This window comes from Ursus arctos, unplaced genomic scaffold, assembly GCF_023065955.2.
Source record: "Ursus arctos isolate Adak ecotype North America unplaced genomic scaffold, UrsArc2.0 scaffold_2, whole genome shotgun sequence".
Lineage (NCBI taxonomy): Eukaryota > Metazoa > Chordata > Mammalia > Carnivora > Ursidae > Ursus > Ursus arctos.
Window position 1 is genome coordinate 564979 of NW_026622874.1, and position 19226 is coordinate 584204.

Consider the following 19226-nt stretch of genomic DNA (forward strand, 5'->3'; position numbering starts at 1 on the left):
AGGAGGACTCAAGTGAGTCCTTTGAGTTGGGAATATGTAGGATGTGAGTGACCTTTGTCAGAGCAATTTTACTGTGGCAGGTATCACAGAGACCAGACTGCACAAGGCTGAAGACTGACAAAGACAGGAGAAATGGGCATCACAGTACAGACTATTCTCTCTCTTTTTTTTTTTAAGATTTTATTTATTTATTTAACAGAGAGACACAGCCAGTGAGAGAGGGAACACAAACAGGGGGAGTGGGAGAGGAAGAAGCAGGCTCCTAGTGAAGGAGCCTGATGTGGGGCTTGATCCCAGAGCACTGGGATCATGCCCTGAGCTGAAGGCAGATGCTTAACAACTACACAACCCAGGCGCCCCTATTCTCTCCTTTTTTTAAGATAAAATTATTATATAACATCATGTAAGTTTCAGGTGTACAATATTATAATTCAATATTTGTATGCTCTACAGAGTGATCGTTAAAATCTAGTTATATCCATCACCATAGAATTGACCCCTTCATCCATTTTGCCCACTCTCCACACCTTTTCTCTGGTAACCACCAATCTATTCTCTGTATCCATGAGTTTGTTTTTGTTTTGTTTTGTTTGTTTGTTTTTAGATTCTACATATGAGTAAAATTACACAGTATTTGTCTTTCTCCATCTGACTTATTTCAGTTCGTATAATACCTTCAAGGTACATCCATGTTGCAAATGACAACATTTCATACATGTTTATGGCTGAGTAGTATTCCATTCTATGTATACTGTAAATAATACTGCACTAAACATAGGAATGCATATATCTTTTTGAATTAGCACTTTTGTATTCTTTGGATATATACCCATAAGTGAAATAACTAGCTCATATAGTAGTTTTATTTTTAATTTTTTGAGGAATTTTCATATTGTTTTCCATAGTGCCTTAATCAATTTATGTTAACTCACCAACAGTGTGCAGGTTTTCCTTTTCTCTATGTCCTCTCTAACACTTGTCATTTCTTGCCTTTTGATAATAGCCATTCTAACAGGTGTGAGGTGATGTCTTATTGTAGTTTTGATTTGCATTTCCATAATTGGTGGTGTTGAACACCTTTTCATGTGCCTGTTGGCCATCTGTGTGTCTTTGGAAAAATGTCTGTGCAGATCTTCTGCCCATTTTTAATTGTTTTTTGTTGTTGAATGGTATGACTTATTTGTAAATTTTGGATATTAATCCCTTATCAGAGATATGATTCACAAAACACTTTTCCTGTTCAGTAGGTCCCCTTTTTGTTTTAGTGATGGTTTCTTTTACTGTGCAGAAGCTTTTTAGTTTGATGTAATCCTCATTTATTTTTGCTTTTGTTACCCTTGCCTTTGGAGTCAGATCCATAAAAGTATTGTCAAGACCAATGTCAAGGTGCTTACTACCTACATTTTCTTCTAGAATTTTATGGTTTCAGGTTTTACATTCAAGTCTTTAATCCTCTTTAAGTTAATTTTTGTGTATTAGTGTAAGATAGTGGTCTAGTTTCATTCCTTTGCCTGTGGCTGTCCACTTTCACCATCACCTTTTAATGAGAGACTGTCCTTTGTATGTTCTTGGTTCCTCTGTCATAAATGAATTGTCCATATTTGTGTGGGTTTAACTCTGGGCTATCATTTTCATTCCATTGATATGTGTCTAGTGTTATGCCGATGCCATACTGTTTTGATTGCTATAGCTTTGTAGTATAGTTTGAAATCAGAGAGCATGATACTTCCAGCTCTGTTATTCTTTCTCAAGATTGCTTTGGCGATTCAGGATCTTTTGTGGTTCCATACAAATTTTAGAATTATTTACTTTAGTTCTAAGAAAAATGTCATTGGAATTTTGATAGGGATTTCATTAAATCTGTACATTTCTGTGGGTAGTATGGACATTTTAATAATATTCTTCCAGTCCCTGAGCATGGAATATCATTCCATTTATTTGTATCTTCGTCAATTCCTTTCATCAATGTCATAGTTTTCAGTGTACAGATCTTTCCCTCCTTGATTAACTTTATTCCTAGGTATTTTATTGTTTTGATGCAATTTTAAATGAGACTGTTTCCTTAATTTGTCTTTCTGATAACTCGTTAGTGTATAGAAATGCCACAAATTTCTGTCTGTTAATTTTGCATGTGGCTACTTTGCTGAATTCATTAATTAGTTCTAGCAGTTTTTTGGTGGAGTCTTTTGGGTTTCCTATATAGGGTATCAAGTCATCTGCAAATAGTGACAGTTTCACTTCTTCCTTTCTGATGGGGATGCACTTTATTTATTTTTCTTGCCTAAATGCCGTGGCTAGGATTTCCAATACCAAATTGAATAACAGTGGTGAAAGTGGACATGTTTATCTTATTCCCAATCTTAGAGAGAAAACTTTCACCTTTTTACCATTGAGTATGATGTTACCCGTGGGTTTGTTACATATGGCTTTTATTATGTTTAGGAACTTTCCCTCTATAGCCACTTTGTCCAGAGCTTTAATAATAAATGGATGTTTAATTTTTTCAAATGCTTTTTCTGCATCTGTTCAGATGATCACTAATGTGATTTTATCTTTCATTTTACTAACGTGTATCACATTGAATGATTTGTGGATGTTGAACCATCCTTGCATCCTTAGAATAAATCCCACTTGATCATGGTATATGATCCTTTTAAATTATTGTGGAATTCAGTTTGCTAATATTTTACTAAGGATTTTTGCATCAATGTTCGTCAGTGATATTGGCTGAAATTTTCTTTTCTTTGTCCTGTTTTGGTATCAGGGTAATGCTGGTCTCATAAAATGAGTTTGGGAGTGTTCCATCATCTTCAATTTTGGGGAAGAGTTTGAGGATAGGTAGTAAATCTTTGTATGTTTTGTGGAATTCACCAGTGAAGCCATCTGGCCCTGACCTTTTTTTGTTGAGAGGTTTCTGACTACTGATTTAAAATCCTTACTAGCAATTGGTCTATTTAGATTTTCTATTTATTCATGATTCAATCTAGGAATACTTTATGTTTCTAGGAATTTATCTATTTCTTCTAGTTTGTCAAATTTGTTGGTGTATAATTGTTCATAGCAGTCTCTTATGATCTTTTGTATTTCTGTGGTGTCAGTTGTAATTTCTATTTCATTTCTAAGACTTTTTTCATTAGAGCCCTCTTTTTTCTTGGTTAGTCTAGCTAAAGGTTTGTCAATTTTGTTTATCTTTACAAAGCATTAGCTCTTAGTTTCACTGATCTTTTCTATTTTTTTGCCTCTATTTCATTTATTTCCACTCTTATTTTCATTATTTCCTTCCTTCTACTGATTTGGGCTTTATTTATTCATTTTTTCTAGCTTTGTTAGGTATAAAATTAGATTGTTAATTTGAGATTTTTCTTATTTTCTGAGGTAGGCCTGTATTGCTATGATATTCTCTCTTAGAACTGCTTTTTCTGCATCTTAAATGTTTTGGCATGTCATATTTCTGTTTTCATTTTTCCCCAGGTGTGTTTTTTTTAAATTTCCTCTTTGATTTCTTCAATGAACCATTGGTTGTTCAGTAGCATTTTGTTTAAGCTCCATATTTTTGTCATTTTTCCAGTTTCATCTTATAATTTATTTCTAGTTTCATACTATTGTGGTCGAGAAGATGCTTGATATGATTTTAGTCTTTCTGAATTTTTTGAGACTTATTTTATGGCCTAATATGTGATCTACCCTAAAGGATATTCCATGTGCACTTGAGAAGAATGTGTCCTCTTTTGCTTTTGGATGGAATGTTTTGTATATATTTTATTAATTTCATCTGGCAAAATGTGTCATTTAATGCTGATGTTTCCTTATTAATTTTCTGGTTGGATGATTTACCCATTGAGATAAATGGTGTATTAAAGTCCCCTACTATTACTGTGTTGCTGTCAGTTTCTCCCATTACAACCATTAATGTTTGCTTTATATATTTTGGTGCTCCTATGTTGGGTGCATATATGTTCATAAATGTTATAATTTCTTGTTGGATTAACTTCTTTATCATTGTGTAATACCCTTCTTTGATTTTTATTAGTTTTTATTATATTTTTAATTTTTTTATTAGTCTTTGTTTTAAAGTCTATTTTGTCTGAGTGTATCTTCCCCAACTTTCTTTTTCATTTCATATGTTTGTTGCTATCCTTGGCCACATCCATGGTGCAAGGGTGGGTGGGGCTGGTGCCTAGCCTGGCTGCCACTACAGGATAGTCTTTCAAGAAAAATGATCAAGAAGGGAAGCCAAAAGTGGCTACATTGAGACACAGATTATGCTTCCATCACAGCAAGTTTATTGCAGTGGTGACAATGAGGGCTGTAACATTTTTTTGCTAGGTTCATGAGTAAAGAGTGGATATAACAAGATTTTTCAATATTAGAAACCATTAGGGAATAATATATTTTAGATCATTTGCCAAAATAACAAACAATATAATTCCTATAATTTGACTTCTAGGGCCCTAAAGTAAATTGCTTGAAGAAACTGGATCTTTAAGATTACAGATGGAGAATTTTTTTTTTAAAGATTTATTTATTTATTTATTAGACAGAGAGAGAGACAGCCAGCGAGAGAGGGAACACAAGCAGGGGGAGTGGGAGAGGAAGAATCAGGCTCCTAGTGGAGAAGCCTGATGTGGGGCTCGATCCCATAACGCCGGGATCACGCCCTGAGCCGAAGGCAGACGCTTAATGACTGAGCCACCCAGGCGTCCCCAGATGGAGAATTTTTGAAGTATATCTATATTCAAGTAGAGATCAAAGAACCCCAACCACCAAAAGAATTGTGGGCTGACTTACAATGACAACTGGGGATTGAGTATAAGTTCTTTTTAAGTGGGCTGTCTTGTAGATTATTACTTAGACTTTTAAGGAACTAAGGTGATTGTCAGTAGAAGGAATCACCTGCGAAATTCCTTGAATGAAAATTTATTGACTTTAAAACAAAAAGAAGAGAAGGCAAAAGACCAGATCTCAGCTAGAGTGGTTAAACAAAAGACAGCCCCAGAGAGGTGACGTATTTTTTATCCATTTATGTATTTGGCTCGATTATAAGTGCATGTATTTTTAAAGCTGAAAGGTAAAAAAGTAGCGGGGAGCATGAGGTTTAAATCATAATAGTCCTAGTCAAATCATGTAAAGAGAGACTAAAATGAATCCTGGAGCAAGGTCTGTAGTGAAATGAGAAGGAAGGGGCATTCAGCCAAGTACACAGGTAGATGTGCTGACCTTGAACTGATCAATGGGCATTTGCCTTTGACACCAGGGAAAATATGTAATGATGGAAGAGTAAGTTGGTACTTTGGTATGAAGGGTGAGAAGTTGATGCTTGCACCCGAGTGATTTAATTTTCTCAATCCAGGAGGGGGTATGGTAATTTTTCCTAGTATGAAATTGAAAATATGGGTTTCAAGTACAAGAGAAAATTCCAGCTGGGGTTGTAGATCTGGAAGCCATCTGTAGTTATGTGCATGAGGATAAAATCTTCCAGGAGTAATGTGAGGATAAATGTTGAACCTTGGAGGAAAATATTTGGGATGAGCAGAGGGTAACATTCCTTCGAGGGAGCGATGAAGTTTGGAAGGAGGAGCACTCAGAACCCAAGAAAGGCAGGAGTACCAAAGAGCTGAGTACTGAGCAAAGTGTACTGCCATAGCATGTTAGAGACAATACGATGGAAATGACCAGTTAACTCCTAACAAGGTAGATACCTTAGTTAAAGCAGTTTTGGTTATGCTGTGGGAGAGAAAATAAATACAGATTTTTTTTTTCTAGAAACTAGAACAGCCTTTAGAAATAACAGCCTTCCTCCCTCCTTCCTTTCCTTTTCCTTCTTTCCTTCCTTTCTCCTTGCCTTCTTTACCCTTTTTTAGAATTAAATTTTAAATGAAAGCTATTTGAATATATTTTAAATTAAGAACAAAAAATGGAGTGGGAAAATAGAGGAAAGAAAGAGAATACTGGACAAGATTAGATGCATTCTCCAAGATGGGAAGTAAGGAGAAAAGAATGGTGAGTTGTGGAGAGAGGTAAGTTCTAAAGATGTGGAGAGTCATGCCTGGTGGCCTCTCCATTCTCTGAAGCTGTCTACTAAGTGAACATGGCTGTGGACATGCACTGAAATCTTAAGAAGCGTGGTAAATGCAGGAGACAGCACTGCAGGACAGGAGGAAGGGAGCTAACGTCCAAGGACACAACAGAAAGAGTTCAGTAACCTCTACAAAAAATGAGGGTATATTACTCTATTATAAAAATGGAAAAGCATCAACACTATAAATTCTGCAAAATACCCATGATTGATGCAATAACATCCATAATGTTCTCTAGAACTTTGTGTCAGACATTAAGCCCCGAAATGATTGACAGACTGCACCTTCTCCAATAAAAAGACTGAAATCTGCTTTATCAAAACTAAAGAAACATTAAACCTCAATAGTTTTCATTTATTTGAAACAAAAGAACTTAAAACTAGTAAAAGTCAATAAATAGAGAAAGGAAAGAATTGAAGTAGGATTGTCTAGAAAGTAAAATTTCTTGGCTACACTGACTTTAAACTTAGTTACTCTTATTACCTATAAACGCATATAAAGTGTTCGGGGGTTCAGGCTTCATGTGTCCCCAAATGGCAAGGTCTGTGGCTCTGTCTTGACTTTCTTGATAAAGAGGTTTTTTTATCCTCTTGAGAATGCTTTTTCTTAGCTCTTTCTTGATTTATTATTCCCCTAACAATGTCAACGCATTAAATTGGAACTAACATAAAGCAACTTCCTTAAGTTCAGTAACCTGGGAAAAAGTTTACAAGAGTATGGAATCATTGAATTATTCTTCCATCCACATCTGTACTAAGGACACATAAAGACTTTTTAGAACAGAGTTGGGTAGCTAGCATATCAATTAATATTACCTATTTATAAAATATTAAATTCAGTGAAGTACTACGTGTATGTGTCTCTCCCAAAATGAATCTGAAACTTGGCACACTGGTGAAAAATGCTTTGAAACATCTCTCAAATGAACAATTTTTAGATATTACATTTTAGAAATGAAATAACAGTATCAGATAATTGGCAGCAAAGTCATTTTCCCAAGTACTGATGCCAAGCACAGGGCAGACATCCATTATGGGTTGATGTAGATCAAAAGGGGTGAGACACCATCTCATGCTTATAGAATTTCAGAATTAGAGACATTTGGAAGGGAAAAGTTAGCATCATTTGCCATGTCCAAGCCAAGCCATGTGCACGGAGCTGCTTTTCTGCACTAGCCAGGCCCTAGTCATCCGTCCTTATTTACCACCCCCTCTGGATTTCTGACAACAGTCGATGCATGCAGAATTAGTCAAAACTACATGCCTCACTCCAGTTACAACAAAGGCTGAGTTAGGCTCTTTCTATTTGGTCACAAGTCTCTGTATTCGCCTGGCGAGCCAGAATTCGTCCCCCTCTCCGGATGAGCGTGCATGAGTGAACCATCTAAAAGTACTTAGAAAAAAAAATATTTGTCTACTACTTCTAGGGAAGGGAGGAGCCAAACATCTCTCTTTTCCTGGACCCCCACCCAAAGCCCTAGTTTTCTCCCATTAGACCTTACCACTTTCTCTGGTTGCTTGGAACACCAGGTTCTTTAACAAAAGAAATTTATGAATTGATGCATGGTTTAAAAAAACATACTTGAGCACTTCCAGGACTTTGAAAGACCTCTTGAAATAATGGATTCAGACTCCCTGGAACACATAATCCATGTACACATGGTGAAGAAATGACTTGGAGCTAACAGTAGGCTTTAGAGGGTAGAAGGAGGAAAAGGGCAATTGACTCGTCATGTTAAACTCTGTGTAACACGGATGAAGTGGAGATCTTAGACTGCAATGTTATTGTAAATTTTCCAGTAATCCAGATTTCTGAATTGCAAATACTGGAAACCAGTTCTGCCTTCCTGCTTCACACTGACAGTGACACTTCGCTTGCCCACATCAGAGATCTTGTGGCTTTTGATTCATTCCGTTGTTGATGCCTCCTCTTTTGTTTTCTCAAAATGTCAATATTTGTTCTGTCTGCATCCTAATTGCTAGTCTTGGTGTCTTACTGTGTATGAGGGTTGTGGTCACTCAGCTGTCTCAGGATCCCTTGCTATGTGCTGGGATTTCACGTCTTAGGACATTAGCTTGGCAAAGCTGTCAGCTACCCTGTTCCATGCCTCTGACTAAACTGCAGTTATGTCTCTAATTGAAAGCCAAAATTATTTTATTCCTCTCTACAGAGAGGAAACCCAGAACTATTATTCTGTACACACACCAAACCACAGGAGCCTGGGTGAGGGTCTGTAATGACAGGGCCTCCTACACAGCACATTTGCAAGCTTTCTACTAATTACCTTAATTTTCTTTGTCTAGACTAACTTATTGCATTGAAGAGCTCCTTTTCTAAAGGGGTGGGGTTAGGGTAAAAGGGACATCGTTAGTCCTTCAATTCCTGCCAAGTAAAGAGGAGAGAAAAACATGAATAGAACCAAGAAAACAAATAAAACAGAATGAGAAGATTAGCCCTTGAGTGGGCCGTTTCCTAGAGCACATGCTGGTTTAAAATTGATCCGGGAGATTGTGATCTAGTAAGACCAGAATCTCTACCCTTACAGCAGAAAACACATTAAGCAAAATATAACCCAAAGAAGAAAGGTGTTTCATAAGAGAAGACGGTCACTAAGCAGGGAAATGACACTCGTCAGTGTGTTCCCTAGATCACCAGCAATAATGAAAATCCTTCTGTTTTGTTCTTCAGCTTTCACAACATTTTCCTAGTTTGTCTTTTCAGATTGAAAGAAAATGGGCTTGTGCGGAATAACCTGGCTTCTCTGGCTCATGCTTGTGGTGAACACTAAGAAAGGCTGCAGTTCAGCTATAAGCCATTTTGAAAACCTTTTCCTTGGAGAAAGGCATTGGATCAGTTCACATAACAGCAGGCTGCATTTTCACTGTTCTTAAAAGCTAGAGATGAAAACAAGTGTTGGTATTTACAGACTGTATGGCTTTAAGGCGAGAGAGAGGAGCACCAAAGGTGGATTGAAAGACCGAAGGGCAAGGCTGGCCCCTCCTGGGCTGCAGCTGCCCCTTTGGTTGCCAGCAGGCCAAGGCCATGGGAACTCTGGTCCTGGCTGGGAGCCCGAGAAGCTCCTCTCCTGTCGGACAGTCTCCTTAGCCAAATTCTCAAGCCCCTGCTGGTTAACTCACTTCCCACCTCTCTTCTGTGGGGGACATTACATTTATTTCCATTTGCCATATTCAAAGACTTACTGGTTTCCTAGGATGTGAGGATGGGTTTCATCTTATTGCTCTCGTGTGTCTCGATTAGGTTGCCCTTGATTGATCTACTTTTGAGTTTGGTTAAATTAACTCTCAGCGGGCCAAAAATTCAGGAGTATTATTATTATTATTATTTATTATTATTTTGCCTCTGCATACATTGTGTGTAATAAAGAAGTTTCCTGGATTAAATATTGAGTTTCTGTTTCTAAATCCAAGGGAACCATTGAGGCAAAGATTACGAAGGTCCCAAAATGTGTCTTGTGTCACTGGCCCCAGGGTGGGCGTAAATAATCCGAACCGGGGAGCGCACACTTGGAAGCGAGCGTGCTGCCATGTCTTCAGCACTCATTTATCCGCGTCATTGCTCTGAGCCCTGTTTCTGGGACAGGTAATTACATATTGATTAGACCAGTGGTTTTCAGCCAGGCATGACTCTGCTCCCCAGGGGATATCTGTCAACCTCGGGAGTCCTTTTTGGTTGTTACTGCTGGGGAGTGGAGTGGTACTGGAACCTAGAGGGTGGAGGCTAAATGGTAAACATCCCGCAGGGCTCAGGACAGTGTTCCCCAAGAAAGAATTACCTTGTCCTTGATGTCAATAGCATCGAGACTGAGAAATCGCGAATTAGATTGACAATTTGCTGCTCCATCCCATCTCTAGAGCTTCCCTGTTCACTCAACAGCAACAGATTCAGCACCTTACCTTCTTAGGAGCCCATACATTTTTCTTCTAATGCTGGATAACTCTTTGGATTTTTTCACTCAGTTTTAAAAGAATTGGAATCATATGAAGCTGTGGCATAAGAAGATTAAAGCCAAGCCCATCTGACATAAAACTTTGCTTATGCTTCTGATTTGGGAGAAAGGTGTCATAACTTTCTGTGCTCCGTAGATTTGTATCTAGATTTTTTTTTTTCTAGTAAGTCGAAGTTCTTACAAAATTATTCACTACCTCTGAGGAAGAAAAAGCTCCTTTCACTTATACAAATTCTATGAAATCCCTTCCAAAATTCACCTTCTTTTTGAAGCCTTTCACTTTCCTTCCTACACATTCTCAAGATCTCATTAAAGCATTAATTCCTCTATGAAGCATCCCTAAATGTCCCAGGCTGAATTTTCTAGATCGCTCTATTTTGATTACTTGTCTGCAATTTTATCTCGCCCACCAGATTACGAATTACCTAAGTTTGGGGCCAAGCTTGCTTCATGTTAGGATGACTCCACAGCCCAGCAGCGTAAATGGAGAAAGTGCTCTGTAAGATGTGTCAGATAATGAGTCCAGAAATTACCACAAATATTTCATGTCAGTTTTAGAGACAAAGTACACCTTTAAAAAAATATTTGACATAAACAGAAAATATGTCATCAAAGGTAACTTGCTATAACACTAAACCTACCTTGACATTGATCTTTCATGGGAATAACTAAGTAATTACATTTCAAAAGGGGTTGACACATAGGCCTAGCACTATTTCTGAAATTTGATACATTAAGAGAAATACCATATGTAATATGGGACTATTATAATTTAAAAAGCATATTACATGCTTTCTTATGGAAACAAGAGTAGAACTAAGGTGGCCCATATATTCAAAAGACTCCAACTGTGACTCAGAGAACTCTTTATATCAATGATGGCTACGTGTTTTCTATTATTATAAGAAAAATGTTTCCACTCCTATTTTTTAAGGCATTTTCAAGTTCATCTATACCCCTTCAAACATCTCTTTTACTTCATTTTATGATCCTTGCAGTTTGAAATACGTGTGCTTGGTATCCTGAATGCTATACTCTATTTCCTTTTCCCATCTCAACTGCCAGTGTTGTTTTATCTCTGATTTGTGTATGTGTTGTAAGGAACTAAACTATCAGACCTTTCTGGATCTTCTCATTCCTCCAGCCCATGAAAAGTTACACAATTCTCGAAATTCAAAATTTAACATTACCCACGCCAATTTGTTTCATAAAGATGACACTGAATAGTATATGTTACTAAAATATAAAACATCCAGGACATGAATGTTTTGCATACAACTAAACAAAAAACTTTTGGTAGTTAATTAATTAACCAAGTAACTTATTAATTAGTTATCATTTAAGCCCAAATAAATGACATTTAAAACAAAACTAACAACTCCCAACTTCTACCCCATTTCTTCACAGTTGTCTCCAATTTCTCTAGGAAGACTATTTCATTTTCATCATTTGCCCACTTTATGCGTGGCTCACAAGACCGCTCCCTGCCAGATCTAAAAGGTAGGGACACATGCATGTGTCTTTACAAGATTGTATCTCCCTAAGGGGAAGGTTATCACATTTGTCTTGCCCTCCCACATACCTACCATGGAGTTTTGCACAGCACTCACTGAGTTCGGTGGAGGTATGCACTACAGAGAAGCCTACGAACAATACTCTTGCATTTGTGCTTCAAAGGTATGCCTCCTTCTCAGAATCTGTAAAATGTACTGCAACGTGTTGACCCTGTCCATGGTATCTTTTGGGAATGAGAGAGAAAATACAATTTTTATTTCACTGTAAAAAGTAGTTGTCAACTCATAAGTATTAACCACTTGCCTTGTCTGCTTGATGTTTTTAAGGCCCATTTTAAATGTCAGGAACACAAAAAAGTAACTTGTCCTTTGTGGCCTTATAATACAGTTAGGAAGGTAGATTGCATATATACACGTGAAAAAAATACATAGTGATATAGGATATCGTGTTGAAATTGCAGATGGAAGGAAAGAAATAGTGTTACCAGAGCTCATATGAGAAAGAAGACACTGAAGACTGAGGTGCCTGTTGATGGCTTAATGGGGGAGGTGGAAACTGGCTTGACCTTAAAATGAAGAGAGGGATTTAAAGGGCAGAGGATGATGAAGGGTATTCTTGCTAAGAAGTGTGAAGAAATGCCTTGGAAGCCAGAATGTATATGGCATGGTTACAAGGGAGAGATGGGAGAGGAATATTTTGATGTGAAAGAAGGTTAGGCACATTGATGGAGGCAAGGGAAACAAAAGCAAAAATGAACTATTGGGACTTCATCAAGATAAAAAGCTTCTGCACAGTGAAGGAAACAATCCACAAAACTAAAAGGCAGCCTACAGAATGGGAGAAGATATTTGCAAATGACATATCTGATAAAGAGTTAGTGTCCAAAATCTATAAAGTACTTATCAAACTCAACACCCCAAAATTAAATAATCCAGTTAAGAAATGGGCAGAAGACCTGAATAAACACTTTTCCAAAGAAGACATCCAGATGGCTAGCAGACACATACAAAGACACTCAACATCACTCAGCATCAGGGAAATGCAAATCAAAACCACGATGAGATACCACCTCACACTGAGTCAGAATGGCTAAAATTAACAACACAGGAAACGACAGATGTTGGCGAGGATGCAGAGAAAGGGGAACCCTCTTACACTGTTGGTTGGAATGCTAACTGGAAAACAGTATGAAGATTCCTCAAAAAGTTAAATATAGAACTACCCCACAATCTAGCAATTACACTACTAGATATTTACCCCAAAGGATGCAACAATACAGATTCAAAGGGGTATAGGCACCCCAATGTTTATAGCAGCATTATCAACAATAGCCTAACTATGGAAAGAGCCCAAACATCTATCGACTGATGAATAGGTAAAGAAGATGTGGTATATAGATACAATGGAATATTACTCAGCCATCAAAAAGAATGAACTCTTGCCATTTGCAATGACATGGATTGTGCTAGAGCATATTATGCTAAATGAAATCAGTCCATCAGACAAAGACAAATACCGTACGATTTCACTCCTATGGAATTTAGGAAACAAAACATAAGGGGCAAAAAGAGAAGCAAACCATAAGACTCTTAACAATAGAGAACGAACTGAGGCTTGATGGAGGAAGGTGGGTGGGGGATGGGCTAAATGGATGATAGGTGTTAAGGCAGGCACTTGTTATGATGAGTACTGAAATCAATATTACACTATATGTTAACTAACTAGAATTTAAATAAAAATTCAGAAGAAAAAAAAGGTTAGGAAGGGGCCTCTGAGCAGACAGAGTGGAGCATTCAAATTACGGAATGTCAGATGTGAAACAAAGGAAGTTAGACTGGTCTCGATAACTGAAAAGCCCTTTAACAGAGTAGTGAGTGCATGAAGAGGTGTTTTCGGAGGATTAATATGGCACTTAAAGGAAAATTCTGGTAACAGAAGTCTTTTGGGGAAAACTATAATCATCTACTTACCATATTAAAAAACCACCAAGAAGAAGTCAAGCTCCAGCACAGTAAATGCTGACTGACCAGTTATTGAATAATGAGTAAACAGATGTGAGAATCACAAATATATTATCTGATAGAGAAAGAGAAGGGAATGTTAAATCACTGTAAAGGAAGATATTTATGTTTATGTAAAAAAACACAGAAATAGGATTTAGGCTCTTCAAACTTATAAAATATCTAAGATTTTCTTCTGAAATTTCCAAATCTTCCCCAATTGCTCAGATTTAATTTCTCAGTCATAGTCCTTAGAACTTTGCATGTAGTTCTCTTAAAGCTCTTATACTCTGGTGTGTATTGTATTATTTTTCATACAAGATTCAAAAGCTCTGGGAGGTGCCTGGGTGGCTCAGTCGTTAAGCGTCTGCCTTTGGCTCAGGTCATGATCCCAGGGTTCTGGGATCGAGCCTCACATCGGGCTCCCCTGTTTGGTGGGAAGCCTGCTTCTCCCTCTCCCACTCCCCCTGCTTGTGTTTCCTTTCTCGCTCGCTCTCTCACTCTCTGTCAAAAAAATAAAATCTTAAGAAAAAAAAAAAAAGTCTGCCTTCAGCTCAGGTCATGATCTCAGGGTCCTGGGATCAAGCCCCACATCTGAGCAGATTTACAAGGTAAAGAATCAGTAGGGAGTAAAAGATTAAAGATGCAATAGGAAATAATGTGCATTAGAGCATCAGAAAGTTCAGGAGGATACGGGATTTATAGGACAGAGATGGCTACAAGGGGGACTAGCCTTGTGAAAGAGGAAGTACAGCTCTTTCTCTGAGATAAGATGGAAGAAAATAGGTCCAGCAAGCTACGAATACGTGCACTGAGCCTCTGCAAAAGATGTGGCTCAGTCATGTAGAGGTAGCAAGGAATAAAACAGAAGGTAGAGTTCCATTTATGGAAAGAAGTGAGGCCATCAGAAGGGTAGAATTCTGAGAGCAGCCTGTGGAAGCAAGATAAAACATGATTATGGGGCAAACTTAAACCACGAGGACCCTGTGAGCTTACAAATTAATAAGTTCTAAACTCATGGCACAATTTCCAGCTTTCTCTAGCAATTCTCTGAAGACTGAGTGAACGTGGGTGTGGCTCAGGATGGGGGGCAGCATAACCAAAGGCCCCATGAGATTGGTGTGGGAGGTTGGGGAGTAAGAGGAAATGGAGTAAGGCCAAGCATAGCATTAACTCAAAAGCTAGAAAGGGTCACTTTCTGTTAAAAATGAAAGATGGAAATAGAATTCTATTAAATAGTGTCAACACCCAGTTTCTAATCTTTAATTTTCTTGTTTTATAATGGTATTTCCTTTTTCCATATTTACATTGTAGACTTATCTGTTGGGTCACTCTGAAAAGATTTTAATGATACTTTTGTTATATGCTAATTAAAATGGTTTCCATTGCATATTGCAATATTTTGAATGATTGAAAGCAAATATTGTGCTGACATATGCAATAAATGGTTTTCAAACATTCCCAGACTATATTCTTTAAATTAGGTCTTTCATATATTTGGGCATATTGCAACTACTACGGCAAGACCATGAAGATGAATTGGAATGGAAACTTAGAATTTAAAAGGAATACTGATTTTGAAAAAAAATTCTTCTATGGCCAAAAGAACCTACTTAAAGTGGGTTCTATAATGGGCTAAATATTACAGAATGTTCCTTAATTTGATTTATTCTGTTGTATTCTGAACTTGGGCTGGTTTCTCATCTTCCCCATGCTTTCAGTGGAGCTGATCCAAGCACAGAGTCTTCTTCAACGTTGGAAGAGACTTTGCATTTGGATCTTATCCACAAGTATCCGAAGTTAGATGAAACATTGGTTCTTGGGAATGAAATGCCTGTGGATCTTAATTCCCTGACATCTGAAAAAAATGTGGTTGATTTCTGTTGAGATATGAGTTCATATTTTGAGTTACTGTGGTCTGATTGTCATTAAACATTTTTTTAATCAATTGAATGAGGTGCAAAGTATAAGCACAAATAAGAATAAAAAAAACCCACATAGAAATAAGATCTGCTTCTTTTCTTTCTTTTTCCCTCCTTGAATGCTGAGTTCAGATTAGTTGAGGCTATTGAAGGGAAATATTTGTTGAATTAATAGAAACAGGAGGAAGAATCATAGCTTCTTAGAGCCAGAAGGGATCCTACAGATTATGCCACCATTTCTTATGAATTTTGTAGCTCAGGAGAACTGCGACCACTGAGATAACATGATGTGTTAGGGTTACACACCTGTTTAGTGCATAATCCAGGACTATATGCCAGAACTTTTGGTTTAGTTAACACTTTCCATTGCACCATGCTGCCTCTTATGCGTTCTTCTTAACCCAACTAATTCATTAACTGGGTGACTTTCTATGGAGAGCATAGATTTTTCTTATAGCGATAACATTAGGATTCTAGGGTATTAGTACTATGTGATATCTAATTTAGTTCTCTGCCTTCAACAATCAGCTGCATTTAAAGTACTCAACTAATTTTTAGTAGTTATCTTTGAAAGTGATTTTGGTTTTTAGTAGCCTTCATTTAAAAAAATACTTCAGTTTTTCAGAGTAGTTTTAGGCTTACAAAAAGAATTGAGAGGAAGGTGGAGCAATCCCGCGTTTGCTACCTGTCCCCACACAGGCATAGTCTCTCTCATTATCACTCATCGGAATCAAGGATGAGCCTACATTGACACGTCATAATCACCAAAGTCCATAGTTTACCATAAGGTTCAGTCTTGGTGTTGTAAATTGTATGGGTTTGGACAAATGTGTAATGATGTGATTCTATTACTATAATATCATACAGACTATTTTCAGTGCCCTAAAAATCCTCTGGCTCTGCCTGTTTATGCCCCCACCCCCACCCTTCACTGGCACCCACTGATCTCCTTGTTGTCTTCCTGGTTTGTGTTTTTCAGATTGTCATATAGATGGAACCATATAGTATGAAGCCTTCTTAGTTTGGCTTCTTTCACTTCATAGTGTGCATTAAGATTCCTCTTCATGCCTTTTAATGGCCTGATAGCTCATTTCTTGTCAGTGCTGAGTAACACATAATACACAGTAATACATCGGTATTGTTATCTGTAGATGTACCACAGTTTATCCATCCACTCAAGCACTGAAGGACATCTCGATTGCCTCCACGTTTTGGCAACTATGAATAAAGCTAGTATAAACATCCTTGTGCAGGTTTTTGTGTGGATATAACTTTTCAATTCCTTTGGATAAATACCAAGGAGTGTAATTGCTGGATTATAAGGTATGTTAGATTTTGTAAGAAACTGCTAAGCTTGGGGCACCTGGGTGGCTCAGTCATTAAGCATCTGCCTTCGGCTCAGGTCATGATCCCTGAGTCCTGGGATCGAGCCCCGCATCAGGCTCCCTGTTTGGCGGGAAGCCTTCTTCTCCCTCTCCCACTCCCCCTGCTTGTGTTCCCTGTCTCACTGCCTCTCTGTCAAATAAATAAATAAAATCGAAAGAAAGAAAGAAAGAAAGAAAGAAAGAAAGAAAGAAAGAAAGAAAGAAAGAGAAACTGCCAAGCTGTGCCATTTTGCATTCCCACCAGCAATAAATGAGAGTTCTGTCGCTCCACACCCTCGCCAGCTCTTGGTATCATCAGTGTTCTGGATTTTGCCCATTCTGATAGTTGTGTGTATCTTTTTATGGTTTTCATTTGCGTTTCCTTGATGATATATGGTGTGCAGCATCTTTTCATGTGTTTATTTGCCATTTGTGTATCTTCTTGACAGTAGACTTTATTTTTAAAAAATGTATTTCTCCATGTGGAAAGGCAGTTTTTGGTGGTGCATCGAGAGCCCTGGGGCAGGCATGAGTAGATGTGGTCTTACATGGATCTGCTGAGCACCAGCTGTGGGACGCAAGACCCTCTTCACTGGCTGTAAATACAGTGACGAAGTTCTTGTATCCTGCTTTGATGCAGGGATGACTCTTACATGTTATATTTGAAAGTTCTTGAAAAATGCATATTCAAACTGATATAACATTAACTAAAACATCCTTTCCTAATTATTAAGTTCTTCTCTTAGTAGTGTTCCATGGATATTAAGAGTCACATTCTATATATTGAAGATTCTTAAGCTCATTTTAAACATTTCTCCTCTATCATTTGCATTTCTTGTGTAAGTACTTGGAAAATATCTTATAAGAAAGAAATTCAGTGGTATTTCTTCAAGAGACTCTGTATGGGGAATTGTACATGGCAACCTGGTTTCAGCATTCTGAGGTGCCAGATATTAGAATATTAGAAGTCTGTGGGAAATCACGGAGGCTTTCAAGGGTCTGTATCCTGACCACTGAGCCAGAGACCCTGAATCAAAATCTTGTCATTTGTGACACCGTGGATGGACCTGGAGGGAATTATGCTAAGTGACATAAATCGGACAGAGAAGGACAAATACTGTATGATCTCACTTACGTGTGGAATCTAAAAAGACCGAAGTCATAGAAGCAGAGGTGGGGGTGGAGGTGGCAGGGGTGGAGGGGTAAAGGGCTGGAGGAATTTGGCAAGGTGGCCAAAAGGCACAAATTTCTAGTAATAAGATAATTAAGTTCTGGGGAGAAAATGTGCAACATGATGACTATAATTAATAATGTATTTTTGGAAGTTTCTAAGAGAATAGATCTTAAAAGTTCTCATCACAAGGGGGCGCCTGGGTGGCTCAGTCAGTTACGCATCTGCCTTAGGCTCAGGTCATGATCCCAGAGTCCCAGGGTCCGAGGGTCCCAGGGAGCCCGCTTCTCCCTTTCCCCCTCCCCGCCCCCCCTCCCTCTCTCTCAAATAAAATAAAATAAATAAAATCTTTATTAAAAAAGCTCATCACAAGCGAAAAACTTGTAACTACACAGGTCACGAATGTTAACTACTTGTGGGAATTATTTTATAATACACATAAAATCGTTATGTTTTACGCCTTAAGCCTACACAATATAAAAGTAAAGGGACTTTCCATCTTGACCATGATATGGCTTGAAAGGAGAATCTAACCTGACTGTGGGAGGCTAAACTATTTTTCAATTCTCTTGCAGTTGGGATGTATGCAGCTTTCAGGACCACAGGGCAAACGACACATCCAATTTTTATTGTCATTTTCCCATTCTCTAGGAGTTAAATTACATTTTTCTTTTGATGTCTTCTCTAGGGCTCTTGACATACCTGCCAACCTGTCAGATGTGTAAAAATCTCCTAAATTCAACATGAAATATGGACATTGACACAATCTGACAGGACCACACATTTAATTAGACACGAGTTCCCAATTAGCAATCATAAACGAGATCACACACTTTAAACAGTTAACACTTCGTGTGTGATGTGGTGTGAGATCTCAGGCTTGCCACCGTTGACTTACACAGTGAATTCTTTTGAGACCAATGGAAATGAAATATATATGGAGAAGTATAAAAAATGCTGTGCACGTGTCTATAAATAATATAAAGCAGAATTCATATTCCTCAATTGGATAACATCTGAATTCTTAATCTTTACAGAGCTCGGTTTTCTTAATTTCCCTCCTAAATTTCCATGGAAAATACTCCACAGATTTATAGAGAATGTGAATCTGCTTTAGAATACACTGACCTAGAAGAAAAAAGTGAACAAGAAAAACAAATTTCAGATATGGGTGGATGAACTCTTATCCAAGAGTGAATAATCAGCCCTG

General features: G+C 37.8%; 1 protein-coding gene and 1 non-coding gene across 2 annotated transcripts in view; one reads left to right on the plus strand and one right to left on the minus strand.

Annotated features, from left to right (window-relative positions):
- GREM2 (gremlin 2, DAN family BMP antagonist) overlaps positions 1 to 19226 on the minus strand; it is a 104742-nt gene that overhangs the window by 36127 nt on the left and 49389 nt on the right. The gene's annotated exons all lie outside the window — the stretch shown is intronic.
- LOC113246860 (small nucleolar RNA SNORA1) lies at positions 4188 to 4317 on the plus strand. Its single transcript, XR_003313085.1, has one exon. It is a non-coding gene; the product is annotated as a small nucleolar RNA SNORA1 (small nucleolar RNA).